The following is a 19,065-nucleotide window of genomic DNA, read 5'->3' on the forward strand; positions in this document are numbered from 1 at the left end:
GCGGTTTGTAAAAAGCCTATTGTCTGCTCCTGCTAAGCATGCGGAAGCACAGTCATCTGGGCCTCGTCCCCGTTGCTGAAGGGGAAGATGTAGACAATACGTCTGAGCCGGGTTGGCCAGGTGGAAATGTGGCAGGAGCAGAAGTTCCAAATCTGCGAGTTAAGCGCTGAAAAGAAATGGCATATCAGCTGCCTTTGTATGAGATGTTGCCAGGACACAGAAAGAGCACTGTTGAAAGCGAGTTCTTGCTCAGCTTCCTAAAGAGATGGAAGGAAGATGGTCTGTGGCTTGTCGCCGCTTGAGGGGGGGAGCCAGTGCATTGTGCATTCCACGTCTAGAGCAATGAAGGGCACGGCTGAGAGCAATGGGGTCTTTCTGACATAGCTGCTTTGCGACACTCTCTCCAGAAGTGCACAATGGTGGTTGGAAAAAGGCGTGCAGTCTATCACCTCCTAAGCACGTGGACGCTCAATCATTTGGGACTCAGCCTAGATGCTTCAGGGGAAGATGTAGGCATTTCGTCTGAGCCGGGTTGGCAAGGTGGAATTGCGGCAGAAGCAGGAGTCCTAAAGCTGCGAGTTAAGGGCTGGGAAGAAATGCCATTTGAGCTGCCTTGGTATGAGAAGTTCCCCGGTCTGCTGTAACAGGACTGTGGAAAGCGAGTTGTTTGTCAGCTTCCTAAAGAGCTGGAGGCAAGACAGTTTATGGCTTGTCTCCAATTGAAGGATGGAGGCAGTGCTTTGTGCCTTCCACCTCTAGAGCAATGGAGGGCACGGCTGAGAGCAAAGGGCCCTTTCTGACATAGGTGCATTCTGACACTCTCTGACCCAGTGCACAATGGCGGTTTGTAAAAAGCCTATTGTCTGCTCCTGCTAAGCATGTGGCAGCACAATCATGTGGGCTTCGCCCCCGTTGCTTAAGGGGAAGATGTAGGCATTTCGTTTGACGCAGGTTGGCAAGGTGGAATTGTGGCAGAAGCGGAAGTCCTAAAGCGGCCAGTTAAGCACTGGGAAGAAATGGCGTTTGAGCTGCCTCGGTATGAGAGTTTCCTCGTATGCTGTAACAGCACTGTGGAAAGCGAGTTCTTTCCCAGCTTCCTAAAGAGCTGGAGGCAAGACAGCTTATGGCTTGTCTCCCATTGAAGGATGGAGGCAGTGCTTTGTGCCTTCCACCTCTACAGCAATGGAGGGCGCGGGTGTGATTTAAGGGGTCTTTCTGCCATTGGTGCCTTCTGACACTCTCCCAGCCATTGCACTTCGTGGTTAGTTAAAAGCCTATTGTCTCTCTCCTCCTCAGCATGTGGAACCACAATCCTATGGGCCTCATCCCCATTGCTCAAGGGGAAGATTTAGGCATTTCGTCTGAGCCGGTTTGGCACGGTGGAAACGTGCAGCATGCAGATGTCCCAGACTGGCGAGTGAAGTGCTGAAAAGAAATGGCGTTCAGCCTCCTTTGTATGAGATGTTCCCAGGACGCTGTAAGAGCACTGTGGAAAGGGAGTTTTTCCTCCACTTCCTAAAGAGCTGGAAGCAGGCCAAGATGTGGTTTGTCTCCCATTGAGGGGTGGATCCAGAACCAGTGCCTTGTGCCTTCCACCTCGAGAGCAATGGAGGGCATGGCTGAGAGCAAAGTGGCCTTTCTGACATAGCTGCTTTCCGACGCTCTCTAAGCTGTGTAAAATGGTGGTTGGAAAAAGGCATGCAGTTTATCGCCTCCTAAGCATGTGGACGCTCAATCATTTGGGACCCAGCCCAGTTGCTTCAGGGGAAGATGTAGGCATTTTCACTGAGCCGGGTTGGAAAGGTGGAATTGCGGCAGAAGCCGGAGTCCTAAAGCTGCGAGTTAAGGGCTGGGACGTAATGCCATTTGAGCTGCCTTTGTATGAGAAGTTCCCCGGTCTGCTGTAACAGGACTGTGGAAAGCGAGTTGTTTGTCAGCTTCCTAAAGAGCTGGAGGCAAGACAGTTTATGGCTTGTCTCCAATTGAAGGATGGAGGCAGTGCTTTGTGCCTTCCACCTCTAGAGCAATGGTGGGCATGGCTGAGAGCAAAGGGCCCTTTCTGACATATGTGCATTCTGACACTCTCTGACCCAGTGCACAATGGTGGTTTGTAAAAAGCCTATTGTCTGCTCCTGCTAAGCATGTGGCAGCACAATCATGTGGGCTTCACCCCCGTTGCTTAAGGGGAAGATGTAGGCATTTCGTCTGAGCCGTGTTGGCAATGTGGAACTGTGGCAGAAGCGGAAGTCCTAAAGCGTCCAGTTAAGCACTGGGAAGAAATGGCATTTGAGCTGCCTCGGTATGAGAGTTTCCTCGTATGCCGTAACAGCACTGTGGAAAGCGAGTTCTTTCCCAGCTTCCTAAAGAGCTGGAGGCAAGACAGTTTGTGGCTTTTCTCCCATTGAAGGATGGAGGCAGTGCTTTGTGCCTTCCACCTCTACAGCAATGGACGGCGCGGCTGAGAGCAAAGGGGTCTTTCTGCCATTGGTGCTTTCTGACACTCTGCCAACCGTTGCACTTCGTGGTTAGTTAAAAGCCTATTGTCTCTCTCCTCCTCAGCATGTGGAACCACAATCCTATGGGCCTCATCCCCATTGCTCAAGGGGAAGATGTAGGCATTTCTTCTGAGCCGGGTTTGCAAGGTGGAAACGTGCAGGATGCAGATGTCCCAGACTGGCGAGTGAAGTGATGAAAAGAAACGGCGTTCAGCCTCCTTTGTATGAGATGTTCCCAGGACGCTGTAAGAGCACTGTGGAAAGGGAGTTTTTTCTCCACTCCCTAAAGAGCTGGAAGCAGGCCAAGATGTGGTTTGTCTCCCATTGAGAGGTGGATCCAGAACCAGTGCGTTGTGCCTTCCACCTCGAGAGCAATGGAGGGCATGGCTGAGAGCAAAGGGGCATTTCTGACATAGATGCTTTCCGACGCTCTCTAAGCAGTGTAAAATGGTGGTTGGAAAAAGGCATGCAGTTTATCGCCTCCTAAGCATGTGGATGCCCAATCATTTGGGAATCAGCACAGTCGCTTCAGGGGAAGATGCAGGCATTTCTTCTGAGCCGGGTTGGCACGGTGGAAATGCGGCAGAAGCAGATGTTGCAGATTGGTGAGTTAAGGGCTGAAAAGACACGGTGTTCAGCTGCCTTTGTATGAGACGTTCCCAGGACGCTGTAAGAGCACTGTGCAATGCGAGTGCTTTCCCAGCTTCCTAAAGAGCTGGAAGCAGGACAGTTGCTGGCTTGTCTCCAATTGAAGGATGGAGGCAGTGCTTTGTGCCTTCCACCTCTAGAGCAATGGAGGGCACGGCTTAGATCCAAGGGCCCTTTCTGACATAGGTGCATTCTGACACTCTCTGAGCAAGTGCACAATGGCGGTTTGTAAAAAGCCTATTGTCTGCTCCTGCTAAGCATGCGGAAGCACAGTCATCTGGGCCTCGTCCCCGTTGCTGAAGGGGAAGATGTAGACAATACGTCTGAGCCGGGTTGGCCAGGTGGAAATGTGGCAGGAGCAGAAGTTCCAAATCTGCGAGTTAAGCGCTGAAAAGAAATGGCATATCAGCTGCCTTTGTATGAGATGTTGCCAGGACACAGAAAGAGCACTGTTGAAAGCGAGTTCTTGCTCAGCTTCCTAAAGAGATGGAAGGAAGATGGTCTGTGGCTTGTCGCCGCTTGAGGGGGGGAGCCAGTGCATTGTGCATTCCACGTCTAGAGCAATGAAGGGCACGGCTGAGAGCAATGGGGTCTTTCTGACATAGCTGCTTTGCGACACTCTCTCCAGAAGTGCACAATGGTGGTTGGAAAAAGGCGTGCAGTCTATCACCTCCTAAGCACGTGGACGCTCAATCATTTGGGACTCAGCCTAGATGCTTCAGGGGAAGATGTAGGCATTTCGTCTGAGCCGGGTTGGCAAGGTGGAATTGCGGCAGAAGCAGGAGTCCTAAAGCTGCGAGTTAAGGGCTGGGAAGAAATGCCATTTGAGCTGCCTTGGTATGAGAAGTTCCCCGGTCTGCTGTAACAGGACTGTGGAAAGCGAGTTGTTTGTCAGCTTCCTAAAGAGCTGGAGGCAAGACAGTTTATGGCTTGTCTCCAATTGAAGGATGGAGGCAGTGCTTTGTGCCTTCCACCTCTAGAGCAATGGAGGGCACGGCTGAGAGCAAAGGGCCCTTTCTGACATAGGTGCATTCTGACACTCTCTGACCCAGTGCACAATGGCGGTTTGTAAAAAGCCTATTGTCTGCTCCTGCTAAGCATGTGGCAGCACAATCATGTGGGCTTCGCCCCCGTTGCTTAAGGGGAAGATGTAGGCATTTCGTTTGACGCAGGTTGGCAAGGTGGAATTGTGGCAGAAGCGGAAGTCCTAAAGCGGCCAGTTAAGCACTGGGAAGAAATGGCGTTTGAGCTGCCTCGGTATGAGAGTTTCCTCGTATGCTGTAACAGCACTGTGGAAAGCGAGTTCTTTCCCAGCTTCCTAAAGAGCTGGAGGCAAGACAGCTTATGGCTTGTCTCCCATTGAAGGATGGAGGCAGTGCTTTGTGCCTTCCACCTCTACAGCAATGGAGGGCGCGGGTGTGATTTAAGGGGTCTTTCTGCCATTGGTGCCTTCTGACACTCTCCCAGCCATTGCACTTCGTGGTTAGTTAAAAGCCTATTGTCTCTCTCCTCCTCAGCATGTGGAACCACAATCCTATGGGCCTCATCCCCATTGCTCAAGGGGAAGATTTAGGCATTTCGTCTGAGCCGGTTTGGCACGGTGGAAACGTGCAGCATGCAGATGTCCCAGACTGGCGAGTGAAGTGCTGAAAAGAAATGGCGTTCAGCCTCCTTTGTATGAGATGTTCCCAGGACGCTGTAAGAGCACTGTGGAAAGGGAGTTTTTCCTCCACTTCCTAAAGAGCTGGAAGCAGGCCAAGATGTGGTTTGTCTCCCATTGAGGGGTGGATCCAGAACCAGTGCCTTGTGCCTTCCACCTCGAGAGCAATGGAGGGCATGGCTGAGAGCAAAGTGGCCTTTCTGACATAGCTGCTTTCCGACGCTCTCTAAGCTGTGTAAAATGGTGGTTGGAAAAAGGCATGCAGTTTATCGCCTCCTAAGCATGTGGACGCTCAATCATTTGGGACCCAGCCCAGTTGCTTCAGGGGAAGATGTAGGCATTTTCACTGAGCCGGGTTGGAAAGGTGGAATTGCGGCAGAAGCCGGAGTCCTAAAGCTGCGAGTTAAGGGCTGGGACGTAATGCCATTTGAGCTGCCTTTGTATGAGAAGTTCCCCGGTCTGCTGTAACAGGACTGCGGAAAGCGAGCTGTTTGTCAGCTTCCTAAATAGCTGGAGGCAAGACAGTTTATGGCTTGTCTCCAATTGAAGGATGGAGGCAGTGCTTTGTGCCTTCCACCTCTGGAGCAATGGAGGGCACGGCTGAGAGCAAAGGGCCCTTTCTGAAATAGGTGCATTCTGACACTCTTTGAGCCACTGCACAATGGCGGTTTGTAAAAAGCCTATTGTCTGCTCCTGCTAAGCATGCGGAAGCACAGTCATCTGTGCCTCGTCCTCGTTGCTGAAGGGGAAGATGTAGACATTTCGTGAGCCGGGTTGGCCAGGTGGAAATGTGGCAGGAGCAGAAGTTCCAAATCTGCGAGTTAAGCGCTGAAAAGAAATGGCATATCAGCTGCCTTTGTATGAGATGTTGCCAGGACACAGAAAGAGCACTTTTGAAAGCGAGTTCTTGCTCAGCTTCCTAAAGAGATGGAAGGAAGATGGTCTGTGGCTTGTCGCCGCTTGAGGCGGGGAGCCAGGGCATTGTGCATTCCACGTCTAGAGCAATGAAGGGCACGGCTGAGAGCAAAGGGGTCTTTCTGACATAGCTGCTTTCCGACACTCTCTCCAGCACTGCACAATGGTGGTTGGAAAATGGCGTGCTGTCTATCGCCACCTAAGCACGTGGACGCTCAATCATTTGGGACTCAGCCCAGTTGCTTCAGGGGAAGATGTAGGCATTTCCTCTGAGCCGGGTTGGCAAGGTGGAATTGCGGCAGAAGCAGGAGTCCTACAGCTGCGAGTTAAGGGCTGGGAAGAAATGCCATTTGTGCTGCCTTTGTATGAGAAGTTCCCCGGTCTGCTGTAACAGGACTGTGGAAAGCGAGTTGTTTGTCAGCTTCCTAAAGAGCTTGAGGCAAGACAGTTTATGGCTTGTCTCCAATTGAAGGATGGAGGCAGTGCTTTCTGCCTTCCACCTCTAGAGCAATGGAGGGCACGGCTGAGAGCAAAGGGCCCTTTCTGACATAGGTGCATTCTGACACTCTCTGACCCAGTGCACAATGGCGGTTTGTAAAAAGCCTATTGTCTGCTCCTGCTAAGCATGTGGCAGCACAATCATGTGGGCTTCGCCCCCATTGCTTAAGGGGAAGATGTAGGCATTTCGTCTGAGCCGGGTTGGCAAGGGTGAACTGTGGCAGAAGCGGAAGTCCTAAAGCGGCCAGGTAAGCACTTGGAAGAAATGGCGTTTGAGCTGCCTCGGTATGAGAGTTTCCTCGTATGCTGTAACAGCACTGTGGAAAGCGAGTTCTTTCCCAGCTTCGTAAAGAGCTGGAGGCAAGACAGTTTATGGCTTGTCTCCCATTGAAGGATGGAGGCAGTGCTTTGTGCCTTCCACCTCTACAGCAAAGGAGGGCGCGGCTGAGAGTAAAGGGGTCTTTCTGCCATTGGTGCTTTCTGACACTCTCCCAACCGTTGCACTTCGTGGTTAGTTAAAAGCCTATTGTCTCTCTCCTCCTCAGCATGTGGAACCACAATCCTATGGGCCTCATCCCAATTGCTCAAGGGGAGGATGTAGGCACTTCGTCTGAGCCGGGTTGTCAAGGTGGAAACGTGCAGGATGCAGATGTCCCAGACTGGCGAGTGAAGTGCTGAAAAGAAACGGCGTTCAGCCTCCTTTGTATGAGATGTTCCCAGGACGCTGTAAGAGCACTGTGGAAAGGGAGTTTTTTCTCCACTTCCTAAAGAGCTGGAAGCAGGCCAAGATGTGGTTTGTCTCCCATTGAGGGGTGGATCCAGAACCAGTGCCTTGTGCCTTCCACCTCGAGAGCAATGGAGGGCATGGCTGAGAGCAAAGGGGCCTTTCTGACATAGCTGCTTTCCGACGCTCTCTAAGCAGTGTAAAATGGTGGTTGGAAAAAGGCATGCAGTTTATCGCCTCCTAAGCATGTGGATGCTCAATCAATTGGGATCAGCACAGTCGCTTCAGGGGAAGATGCAGGCATTTCGTCTGAGCCGGGTTGGCAAGGTGGAAATGCGGCAGAAGCAGATGTTGCAGATTGGTGAGTTAAGGGCTGAAAAGACACGGTGTTCAGCTGCCTTTGTATGAGACGTTCCCAGGACGCTGTAAGAGCACTGTGCAATGCGAGTGGTTTCCCAGCTTCCTAAAGAGCTGGAAGCAGGACAGTTGCTGCCTTGTCTCCAATTGAAGGATGGAGGCAGTGCTTTCTGCCTTCCACCTCTAGAGCAATGGAGGGCACGGCTGAGAGCAAAGGGCCCTTTCTGACATAGGTGCATTCTGACACTCTCTGAGCCAGTGCACAATGGCGGTTTGTAAAAAGCCTATTGTCTGCTCCTGCTAAGCGTGTGGCAGCACAATCATGTGGGCTTCGCCCCCATTGCTTAAGGGGAAGATGTAGGCATTCCGTCTGAGTCGGGTTGGCAAGGTTGGACTGTGGCAGAAGCGGAAGTTAAAGAGGCCAGGTAAGCACTGGGAAGAAATGGCGTTTCAGCTGCCTCGGTATGCGAGTTTGCTCGCATGCGCTAACAGCACTGTGGAAAGCGAGTTCTTTCCCAGCTTCCTAAAGAGCTGGAGGCAAGACAGTTTATGGCTTGTCTCCCATTGAAGGATGGAGGCAGTGCTTTGTGCCTTCCACCTCTACAGCAATGGAGGGTGCGGCTGAGAGTAAAGGGGTCTTTCTGCCATTGGTGCTTTCTGACACTCTCCCAACCGTTGCACTTCGTGGTTAGTTAAAAGCCTATTGTCTCTCTTCTCCTCAGCATGTGGAACCACAATCCTATGGGCCTCATCCCAATTGCTCAAGGGGAGGATGTAGGCACTTCGTCTGAGCCGGGTTGTCAAGGTGGAAACGTGCAGGATGCAGATGTCCCAGAGTGGAGAGTGAAGTGCTGAAAAGAAACGGCGTTCAGCCTCCTTTGTATGAGATGTTCCCGGGACGCTGTAAGAGCACTGTGGAAAGGGAGTTTTTTCTCCACTTCCTAAAGAGCTGGAAGCAGGCCAAGATGTGGTTTGTCTCCCATTGAGGGGTGGATCCAGAACCAGTGCCTTGTGCCTTCCACCTCGAGAGCAATGGAGGGCATGGCTGAGAGCAAAGGGGCCTTTCTGACATAGCTGCTTTCCGACGCTCTCTAAGCAGTGTAAAATGGTGGTTGGAAAAAGGCATGCAGTTTATCGCCTCCTAAGCATGTGGATGCTCAATCATTTGGGAATCAGCACAGTCGCTTCAGGGGAAGATGCAGGCATTTCGTCTGAGCCGGGTTGGCAAGGTGGAAATGCGGCAGAAGCAGATGTTGCAGATTGGTGAGTTAAGGGCTGAAAAGACACGGTGTTCAGCTGCCTTTGTATGAGACGTTCCCAGGACGCTGTAAGAGCACTGTGCAATGCGAGTGCTTTCCCAGCTTCCTAAAGAGCTGGAAGCAGGACAGTTGCTGGCTTGTCTCCAATTGAAGGATGGAGGCAGTGCTTTGTGCCTTCCACCTCTAGAGCAATGGAGGGCACGGCTGAGATCCAAGGGCCCTTTCTGACAGAGGTGCATTCTGACACTCTCTGAGCCAGTGCACAATGGCGGTTTGTAAAAAGCCTATTGTCTGCTCCTGCTAAGCATGCAGAAGCACAGTCATCTGGGCCTCGTCCTCGTTGCTGAAGGGGAAGATGTAGACATTTCGTGAGCCGGGTTGGCCAGGTGGAAATGTGGCAGGAGCAGAAGTTCCAAATCTGCGAGTTAAGCGCTGAAAAGAAATGGCCTATCAGCTGCCTTTGTATGAGATGTTGCCAGGCCACAGAAAGAGCACTTTTGAAAGCGAGTTCTTGCTCAGCTTCCTAAAGAGATGGAAGGAAGATGGTCTGTGGCTTGTCGCCGCTTGAGGGGGGGAGCCAGTGCATTGTGCATTCCACGTCTAGAGCAATGAAGGGCACGGCTGAGAGCAAAGGGGTCTTTCTGACATAGCTGCCTTCCGACACTCTCTCCAGCAGTGCACAATGGTGGTTGGAAAAAGGCGTGCAGTCTATCGCTTCCTAAGCACGTGGACGCTCAATCATTTGGGACTCAGCCCAGTTGCTTCAGGGGAAGATGTAGGCATTTCGTCTGAGCCGGGTTGGCAAGGTGGAATTGCGGGAGAAGAAGGAGTCCTAAAGCTGCGAGTTAAGGGCTGGGAAGAAATGCCATTTGAGCTGCCTTTGTATGAGAAGTTCCCCGGTCTGCTGTAACAGGACTGTGGAAAGCGAGTTGTTTGTCATCTTCCTAAAGAGCTGGAGGCAAGACAGTTTATGGCTTGGCTCCAATTGAAGGATGGAGGCAGTGCTTTGTGCCTTCCACCTCTAGAGCAATGGAGGGCACGGCTGAGAGCAAAGGGCCCTTTCTGACAGAGGTGCATTCTGACACTCTCTGACCCAGTGCACAATGGCGGTTTGTAAAAAGCCTACTGTCTGCTCCTGCTAAGCATGTGGCAGCACAATCATGTGGGCTTCGCCCCCGTTGTTTAAGGGGAAGATGTAGGCATTTCGTTTGAGACGGGTTGGCAAGGTGGAACTGTGGCAGAAGCGGAAGTCCTAAAGTGGCCAGTTAAGCACTGGGAAGAAATGGCGTTTGAGCTGCCTCGGTATGAGAGTTTCCTCGTATGCTGTAACAGCACTGTGGAAAGCGAGTTCTTTCCCAGCTTCGTAAAGAGCTGGAGGCAAGACAGTTTATGGCTTGTCTCCCATTGAAGGATGGAGGCAGTGCTTTGTGCCTTCCACCTCTACAGCAATGGAGGGCGCGGCTGAGAGTAAAGGGGTCTTTCTGCCATTGGTGCTTTCTGACACTCTCACAACCGTTGCACTTCGTGGTTAGTTAAAAGCCTATTGTCTCTCTCCTCCTCAGCATGTGGAACCACAATCCTATGGGCCTCATCCCAATTGCTCAAGGGGAGGATGTAGGTATTTCGTCTGAGCCGGGTTGTCAAGGTGGAAACGTGCAGGATGCAGATGTCCCAGACTGGCGAGTGAAGTGCTGAAAAGAAACGGCGTTCAGCCTCCTTTGTATGAGATGTTCCCAGGACGCTGTAAGAGCACTGTGGAAAGGGAGTTTTTTCTCCACTTCCTAAAGAGCTGGAAGCAGGCCAAGATGTTTTTTGTCTCCCATTGAGGGGTGGATCCAGAACCAGTGCCTTGTGCCTTCCACCTCGAGAGCAATGGAGGGCATGGCTGAGAGCAAAGGGGCCTTTCTGACATAGCTGCTTTCCGACGCTCTCTAAGCAGTGTAAAATGATGGTTGGAAACAGGCATGCAGTTTATCGCCTCCTAAGCATGTGGATGCTCAATCATTTGGGAATCAGCACAGTCGCTTCAGGGGAAGATGCAGGCATTTCGTTTGAGCCGGGTTGGCAAGGTGGAAATGCGGCAGAAGCAGATGTTGCAGATTGGTGACTTAAGGGCTAAAAAGCCACGGTGTTCAGCTGCCTTTGTATGAGACGTTCCCAGGACGCTGTAAGAGCACTGTGCAATGCGAGTGCTTTCCCAGCTTCCTAAAGAGCTGGAAGCAGGACAGTTGCTGGCTTGTCTCCAATTGAAGGATGGAGGCAGTGCTTTGTGCCTTCCACCTCTAGAGCAATGGAGGGCACGGCTGAGATCCAAGGGCCCTTTCTGACATAGGTGCATTCTGACACTCTCTGAGCCAGTGCACAATGGCGGTTTGTAAAAAGCCTATTGTCTGCTCCTGCTAAGCATGCGGAAGCACAGTCATCTGGGCCTCGTCCCCGTTGCTGAAGGGGAAGATGTAGACATTTCGTCTGAGCCGGGTTGGCCAGGTGGAAATGTGGCAGGAGCAGAAGTTCCGAATCTGCGAGTTAAGCGCTGAAAAGAAATGGCATATCAGCTGCCTTTGTATGAGATGTTGCCAGGACACAGAAAGAGCACTGTTGAAAGCGAGTTCTTGCTCAGCTTCCTAAAGAGATGGAAGGAAGATGGTCTGTGGCTTGTCGCCGCTTGAGGGGGGGAGCCAGTGTATTGTGCATTCCACGACTAGAGCAATGAAGGGCACGGCTGAGAGCAAAGGGGTCTTTCTGACATAGCTGCTTTCCGACACTCTCTCCAGCAGTGCACAATGGTGGTTGGAAAATGGCGTGCAGTCTATCGCCTCCTAAGCACGTGGACGCTCAATCATTTGGGACTCAGCCAAGTTGCTTCAGGGGAAGATGTAGGCATTTCGTCTGAGCCGGGTTGGCAAGGTGGAATTGCGGCAGAAGCAGGAGTCCTACAGCTGCGAGTTAAGGGCTGGGAAGAAATGCCATTTGAGCTGCCTTGGTATGAGAAGTTCCCCGGTCTGCTGTAACAGGACTGTGGAAAGCGAGTTGTTTGTCAGCTTCCTAAAGAGCTGGAGGCAAGACAGTTTATGGCTTCTCTCCAATTGAAGGATGGAGGCAGTGCTTTGTGCCTTCCACCTCTAGAGCAATGGAGGGCACGGCAGAGAGCAAAGGGCCCTTTCTGACATAGGTGCATTCTGACACTCTCTGAGCCAGTGCACAATGGCGGTTTGTAAAAAGCCTATTGTCTGCTCCTGCTAAGCATGCGGAAGCACAGTCATCTGGGCCTCGTCCCCATTGCTGAAGGGGAAGATGTAGACATTTTGTCTGAGCTGGGTTGGCCAGTTGGAAATGTGGCAGGAGCTGAAGTTCCAAATCTGCGAGTTAAGCGCTGAAAAGAAATGGCATATCAGCTGCCTTTGTATGAGATGTTGCCAGGACACAGAAAGAGCACTGTTGAAAGCGAGTTCTTGCTCAGCTTCCTAAAGAGATGGAAGGAAGATGGTCTGTGGCTTGTCGCCGCTTGAGGGGGGGAGCCAGTGCATTGTGCATTCCACGTCTAGAGCAATGAAGGGCACGGCTGAGAGCAAAGGGGTCTTTCTGACATAGCTGCTTTCCAACACTCTCTCCAGCAGTGCACAATGGTGGTTGGAAGAAGTCGTGCAGTCTATCGCTTCCTAAGCACGTGGAGGCTCAATCATTTGGGACTCAGCCCAGTTGCTTCAGGGGAAGATGTAGACATTTCGTCTGAGCCGAGTTGGCAAGGTGGAATTGTGGCAGAAGCAGGAGTCCTAACGCTGCGAGTTAAGGGCTGGGAAGAAATGCCATTTGAGCTGCCTTTGTATGAGGAGTTCCCCGGTCTGCTGTAACAGGACTGTGGAAAGCGAGTTGTTTGTCAGCTTCCTAAAGAGCTGGAGGCAAGACAGTTTATGGCTTGTCTCCAATTGAAGGATGGAGGCAGTGCTTTGTGCCTTCCACCTCTAGAGCAATGGAGGGCATGGCTGAGACCAAAGGGCCCTTTCTGACATAGGTGCATTCTGACACTCTCTGACCCAGTGCACAATGACGGTTTGTAAAAAGCCTATTGTCTGCTCCTGCTAAGCATGTGGCAGCACAATCATGTGGGCTTCGCCCCCGTTGCTTAAGGGGAAGATGTAGGCATTTCGTCTGAGACGGGTTGGCAAGGTGGAACTGTGGCAGAAGCGGATGTCCTAAAGCGTCCAGTTAAGCACTGGGAAGAAATGGCGTTTGAGCTGCCTCGGTATGAGAGTTTCCTCGTATGCCGTAACAGCACTGTGGAAAGCGAGTTCTTTCCCAGCTTCCTAAAGAGCTGGAGGCAAGACAGTTTGTGGCTTGTCTCCCATTGAAGGATGGAGGAAGTGCTTTGTGCCTTCCACCTCTACAGCAATGGACGGCGCGGCTGAGAGCAAAGGGGTCTTTCTGCCATTGGTGCTTTCTGACACTCTGCCAACCGTTGCACTTCGTGGTTAGTTAAAAGCCTATTGTCTCTCTCCTCCTCAGCATGTCGAACCACAATCCTATGGGGCTCATCCCCATTGCTCATGGGGAAGATGTAGGCATTTCTTCTGAGCCGGGTTTGCAAGGTGGAAACGTGCAGGATGCAGATGTCCCAGACTGGCGAGTGAAGTGCTGAAAAGAAACGGCGTTCAGCCTCCTTTGTATGAGAAGTTCCCAGGACGCTGTAAGAGCACTGTGGAAAGGGAGTTTTTTCTCCACTCCCTAAAGAGCTGGAAGCAGGCCAAGATGTGGTTTGTCTCCCATTGAGGGGTGGATCCAGAACCAGTGCCTTGTGCCTTCCACCTCGAGAGCAATGGAGGGCATGGCTGAGAGCAAAGGGGCCTTTCTGACATAGATGCTTTCCGACGCACTCTAACCAGTGTAAAATGGTGGTTGGAAAAAGGCATGCAGTTTATCGCCTCCTAAGCATGTGGATGCCCAATCATTTGGGAATCAGCACAGTCGCTTCAGGGGAAGATGCAGGCATTTCTTCTGAGCCGGGTTGGCACGGTGGAAATGCGCCAGAAGCAGATGTTGCAGATTGGTGAGTTAAGGGCTGAAAAGACACGGTGTTCAGCTGCCTTTGTATGAGACGTTCCCAGGACGCTGTAAGAGCACTGTGCAATGCGAGTGCTTTCCCAGCTTCCTAAAGAGCTGGAAGCAGGACTGTTGCTGGCTTGTCTCCAATTGAAGGATGGAGGCAGTGCTTTGTGCCTTCCACCTCTAGAGCAATGGAGGGCACGGCTGAGATCCAAGTGCCCTTTCTGACATAGGTGCATTCTGACACTCTCTGACCCAGTGCACAATGGCGGTTTGTAAAAAGCCTATTGTCTGCTCCTGCTAAGCATGCGGAAGCACAGTCATCTGGGCCTCGTCCCCGTTGCTGAAGAGGAAGATGTAGACATTTCGTCTGAGCCGGGTTGGCCAGGTGGAAATGTGGCAGGAGCAGAAGTTCCAAATCTGCGAGTTAAGCGCTGAAAAGAAATGGCATATCAGCTGCCTTTCTATGAGATGTTGCCAGGACACAGAAAGAGCACTGTTGAAAGCGAGTTCTTGCTCAGCTTCCAAAAGAGATGGAAGGAAGATGGTCTGTGGCTTGTCGCCGCTTGAGGGGGGGAGCCAGTGCATTGTGCATTCCACGTCTAGAGCAATGAAGGGCACGGCTTAGAGCAAAGGGGTCTTTCTGACATCGCTGCTTTCCGACACTCTCTCCAGCAGTGCACAATGGTGGTTGGAAAAAGGCGTGCAGTCTATCGCCTCCTAAGCACGTGGACGCTCAATCATTTGGGACTCAGCCCAGTTGCTTCATGGGAAGATGTAGGCATTTCGTCTGAGCCGGGTTGGCAAGGTGGAATTGCGGCAGAAGCAGGAGTCCTACAGTTGCGAGTTAAGGGCTGGGAAGAAATGCCATTTGAGCTGCCTTGGTATGAGAAGTTCCCCGGTCTGCTGTAACAGGACTGTGGAAAGCGAGTTGTTTGTCAGCTTCCTAAAGAGCTGGAGGCAAGACAGTTTATGGCTTGTCTCCAATTGAAGGATGGAGGCAGTGCTTTGTGCCTTCCACCTCTAGAGCAATGGAGGGCGCGGCTCAGAGCAAAGGGCCCTTTCTGACATAGGTGCATTCTGACACTCTCTGACCCAGTGCACAATGGCGGTTTTTAAAAAGCCTATTGTCTGCTCCTGCTAAGCATGTGGCAGCACAATCATGTGGGCTTCGCCCTCGTTGCTTAAGGGGAAGATGTAGGCATTTCGTCTGAGCCGGGTTGGCAAGGTGGAACTGTGGCAGAAGCGGAAGTCCTAAAGCGGCCAGTTAAGCACTGGGAAGAAATGGCGTTTGAGCTGCCTCGGTATGAGAGTTTCCTCGTATGCTGTAACAGCACTGTGGAAAGCGAGTTCTTTCCCAGCTTCCTAAAGAGCTGGAGGCAAGACAGTTTATGGCTTGTCTCCCATTGAAGGATGGAGGCAGTGCTTTGTGCCTTCCACCTCTACAGCAATGGAGGGCGCGGCTGAGAGTTAAGGGGTCTTTCTGCCATTGGTGCCTTCTGACACTCTCCCAACCGTTGCACTTCGTGGTTAGTTAAAAGCCTGTTGTCTCTCTCCTCCTCAGTATGTGGAACCACAATCCTATGGGCCTCATCCCCATTGCTCAAGGGGAAGATGTAGGCATTTCGTCTGAGCCGGGTTGGCAAGGTGGAAACGTGCAGGATGCAGATGTCCCACACTGGCGAGTGAAGTGCTGAAAAGAAACGGCGTTCAGCCTCCTTTGTATGAGATGTTCCCAGGACGCTGTAAGATCACTGTGGAAAGGGAGTTTTTTCTCCACTTCCTAAAGAGCTGGAAGCAGGCCACGATGTGGTTTGTCTCCCATTCAGGGGTGGATCCAGAACCAGTGCCTTGAGCCTTCCACCTCGAGAGCAATGGAGGGCATGGCTGAGAGCAAAGGGGCCTTTCTGACATAGCTGCTTTCCGATGCTCTCTAAGCAGTGTAAAATGGTGGTTGGAAAAAGGCATGCAGTTTAGTGCCTCCTAAGCATGTGGATGCTCAATCATTTGGGAATCAGCACAGTTGCTTCAGGGGAAGATGTAGGCATTTCGTCTGAGCCGGGTTGGCAAGGTGGAAATGAGGCAGAAGCAGATGTTGCAGATTGGTGAGTTAAGGGCTGAAAAGACACGGTGTTCAGCTGCCTTTGTATGAGACGTTCCCAGGACGCTGTAAGAGCACTGTGCAATGCGAGTGCTTTCCCAGCTTCCTAAAGAGCTGGAAGCAGGACAGTTGCTGGCTTGTCTCCAATTGAAGGATGGAGGCAGTGCTTTGTGCCTTCCACCTCTAGAGCAATGGAGGGCACGGCTGAGAGCAAAGGGCCCTTTCTGACATAGGTGCATTCTGACACTCTCTGAGCCAGTGCACAATGGCGGTTTGTAAAAAGCCTATTGTCTGCTCCTGCTAAGCATGCGGAAGCACAGTCATCTGGGCCTCGTCCCCGTTGCTGAAGGGGAAGATGTAGACATTTCGTGAGCCGGGTTGGCCAGGTGGAAATGTGGCAGGAGCAGAAGTTCCAAATCTGCGAGTTAAGCGCTGAAAAGAAATGGCATATCAGCTGCCTTTGTATGAGATGTTGCCAGGACACAGAAAGAGCACTTTTGAAAGCGAGTTCTTGCTCAGCTTCCTAAAGAGATGGAAGGAAGATGGTCTGTGGCTTGTCGCCGCTTGAGGCGGGGAGCCAGGGCATTGTGCATTCCACGTCTAGAGCAATGAAGGGCACGGCTGAGAGCAAAGGGGTCTTTCTGACATAGCTGCTTTCCGACACTCTCTCCAGCACTGCACAATGGTGGTTGGAAAATGGCGTGCTGTCTATCGCCACCTAAGCACGTGGACGCTCAATCATTTGGGACTCAGCCCAGTTGCTTCAGGGGAAGATGTAGGCATTTCCTCTGAGCCGGGTTGGCAAGGTGGAATTGCGGCAGAAGCAGGAGTCCTACAGCTGCGAGTTAAGGGCTGGGAAGAAATGCCATTTGTGCTGCCTTTGTATGAGAAGTTCCCCGGTCTGCTGTAACAGGACTGTGGAAAGCGAGTTGTTTGTCAGCTTCCTAAAGAGCTTGAGGCAAGACAGTTTATGGCTTGTCTCCAATTGAAGGATGGAGGCAGTGCTTTCTGCCTTCCACCTCTAGAGCAATGGAGGGCACGGCTGAGAGCAAAGGGCCCTTTCTGACATAGGTGCATTCTGACACTCTCTGACCCAGTGCACAATGGCGGTTTGTAAAAAGCCTATTGTCTGCTCCTGCTAAGCATGTGGCAGCACAATCATGTGGGCTTCGCCCCCATTGCTTAAGGGGAAGATGTAGGCATTTCGTCTGAGCCGGGTTGGCAAGGGTGAACTGTGGCAGAAGCGGAAGTCCTAAAGCGGCCAGGTAAGCACTTGGAAGAAATGGCGTTTGAGCTGCCTCGGTATGAGAGTTTCCTCGTATGCTGTAACAGCACTGTGGAAAGCGAGTTCTTTCCCAGCTTCGTAAAGAGCTGGAGGCAAGACAGTTTATGGCTTGTCTCCCATTGAAGGATGGAGGCAGTGCTTTGTGCCTTCCACCTCTACAGCAAAGGAGGGCGCGGCTGAGAGTAAAGGGGTCTTTCTGCCATTGGTGCTTTCTGACACTCTCCCAACCGTTGCACTTCGTGGTTAGTTAAAAGCCTATTGTCTCTCTCCTCCTCAGCATGTGGAACCACAATCCTATGGGCCTCATCCCAATTGCTCAAGGGGAGGATGTAGGCACTTCGTCTGAGCCGGGTTGTCAAGGTGGAAACGTGCAGGATGCAGATGTCCCAGACTGGCGAGTGAAGTGCTGAAAAGAAACGGCGTTCAGCCTCCTTTGTATGAGATGTTCCCAGGACGCTGTAAGAGCACTGTGGAAAGGGAGTTTTTTCTCCACTTCCTAAAGAGCTGGAAGCAGGCCAAGATGTGGTTTGTCTCCCATTGAGGGGTGGATCCAGAACCAGTGCCTTGTGCCTTCCACCTCGAGAGCAATGGAGGGCATGGCTGAGAGCAAAGGGGCCTTTCTGACATAGCTGCTTTCCGACGCTCTCTAAGCAGTGTAAAATGGTGGTTGGAAAAAGGCATGCAGTTTATCGCCTCCTAAGCATGTGGATGCTCAATCAATTGGGATCAGCACAGTCGCTTCAGGGGAAGATGCAGGCATTTCGTCTGAGCCGGGTTGGCAAGGTGGAAATGCGGCAGAAGCAGATGTTGCAGATTGGTGAGTTAAGGGCTGAAAAGACACGGTGTTCAGCTGCCTTTGTATGAGACGTTCCCAGGACGCTGTAAGAGCACTGTGCAATGCGAGTGGTTTCCCAGCTTCCTAAAGAGCTGGAAGCAGGACAGTTGCTGCCTTGTCTCCAATTGAAGGATGGAGGCAGTGCTTTCTGCCTTCCACCTCTAGAGCAATGGAGGGCACGGCTGAGAGCAAAGGGCCCTTTCTGACATAGGTGCATTCTGACACTCTCTGAGCCAGTGCACAATGGCGGTTTGTAAAAAGCCTATTGTCTGCTCCTGCTAAGCGTGTGGCAGCACAATCATGTGGGCTTCGCCCCCATTGCTTAAGGGGAAGATGTAGGCATTCCGTCTGAGTCGGGTTGGCAAGGTTGGACTGTGGCAGAAGCGGAAGTTAAAGAGGCCAGGTAAGCACTGGGAAGAAATGGCGTTTCAGCTGCCTCGGTATGCGAGTTTGCTCGCATGCGCTAACAGCACTGTGGAAAGCGAGTTCTTTCCCAGCTTCCTAAAGAGCTGGAGGCAAGACAGTTTATGGCTTGTCTCCCATTGAAGGATGGAGGCAGTGCTTTGTGCCTTCCACCTCTACAGCAATGGAGGGTGCGGCTGAGAGTAAAGGGGTCTTTCTGCCATTGGTGCTTTCTGACACTCTCCCAACCGTTGCACTTCGTGGTTAGTTAAAAGCCTATTGTCTCTCTTCTCCTCAGCATGTGGAACCACAATCCTATGGGCCTCATCCCAATTGCTCAAGGGGAGGATGTAGGCACTTCGTCTGAGCCGGGTTGTCAAGGTGGAAACGTGCAGGATGCAGATGTCCCAGAGTGGAGAGTGAAGTGCTGAAAAGAAACGGCGTTCAGCCTCCTTTGTATGAGATGTTCCCGGGACGCTGTAAGAGCACTGTGGAAAGGGAGTTTTTTCTCCACTTCCTAAAGAGCTGGAAGCAGGCCAAGATGTGGTTTGTCTCCCATTGAGGGGTGGATCCAGAACCAGTGCCTTGTGCCTTCCACCTCGAGAGCAATGGAGGGCATGGCTGAGAGCAAAGGGGCCTTTCTGACATAGCTGCTTTCCGACGCTCTCTAAGCAGTGTAAAATGGTGGTTGGAAAAAGGCATGCAGTTTATCGCCTCCTAAGCATGTGGATGCTCAATCATTTGGGAATCAGCACAGTCGCTTCAGGGGAAGATGCAGGCATTTCGTCTGAGCCGGGTTGGCAAGGTGGAAATGCGGCAGAAGCAGATGTTGCAGATTGGTGAGTT

The sequence above is a fragment of the Equus caballus genome, unplaced genomic scaffold (assembly GCF_041296265.1).
Source record: "Equus caballus isolate H_3958 breed thoroughbred unplaced genomic scaffold, TB-T2T haplotype2-0000440, whole genome shotgun sequence".
In the NCBI taxonomy this organism is placed as follows: Eukaryota; Metazoa; Chordata; class Mammalia; order Perissodactyla; family Equidae; genus Equus; species Equus caballus.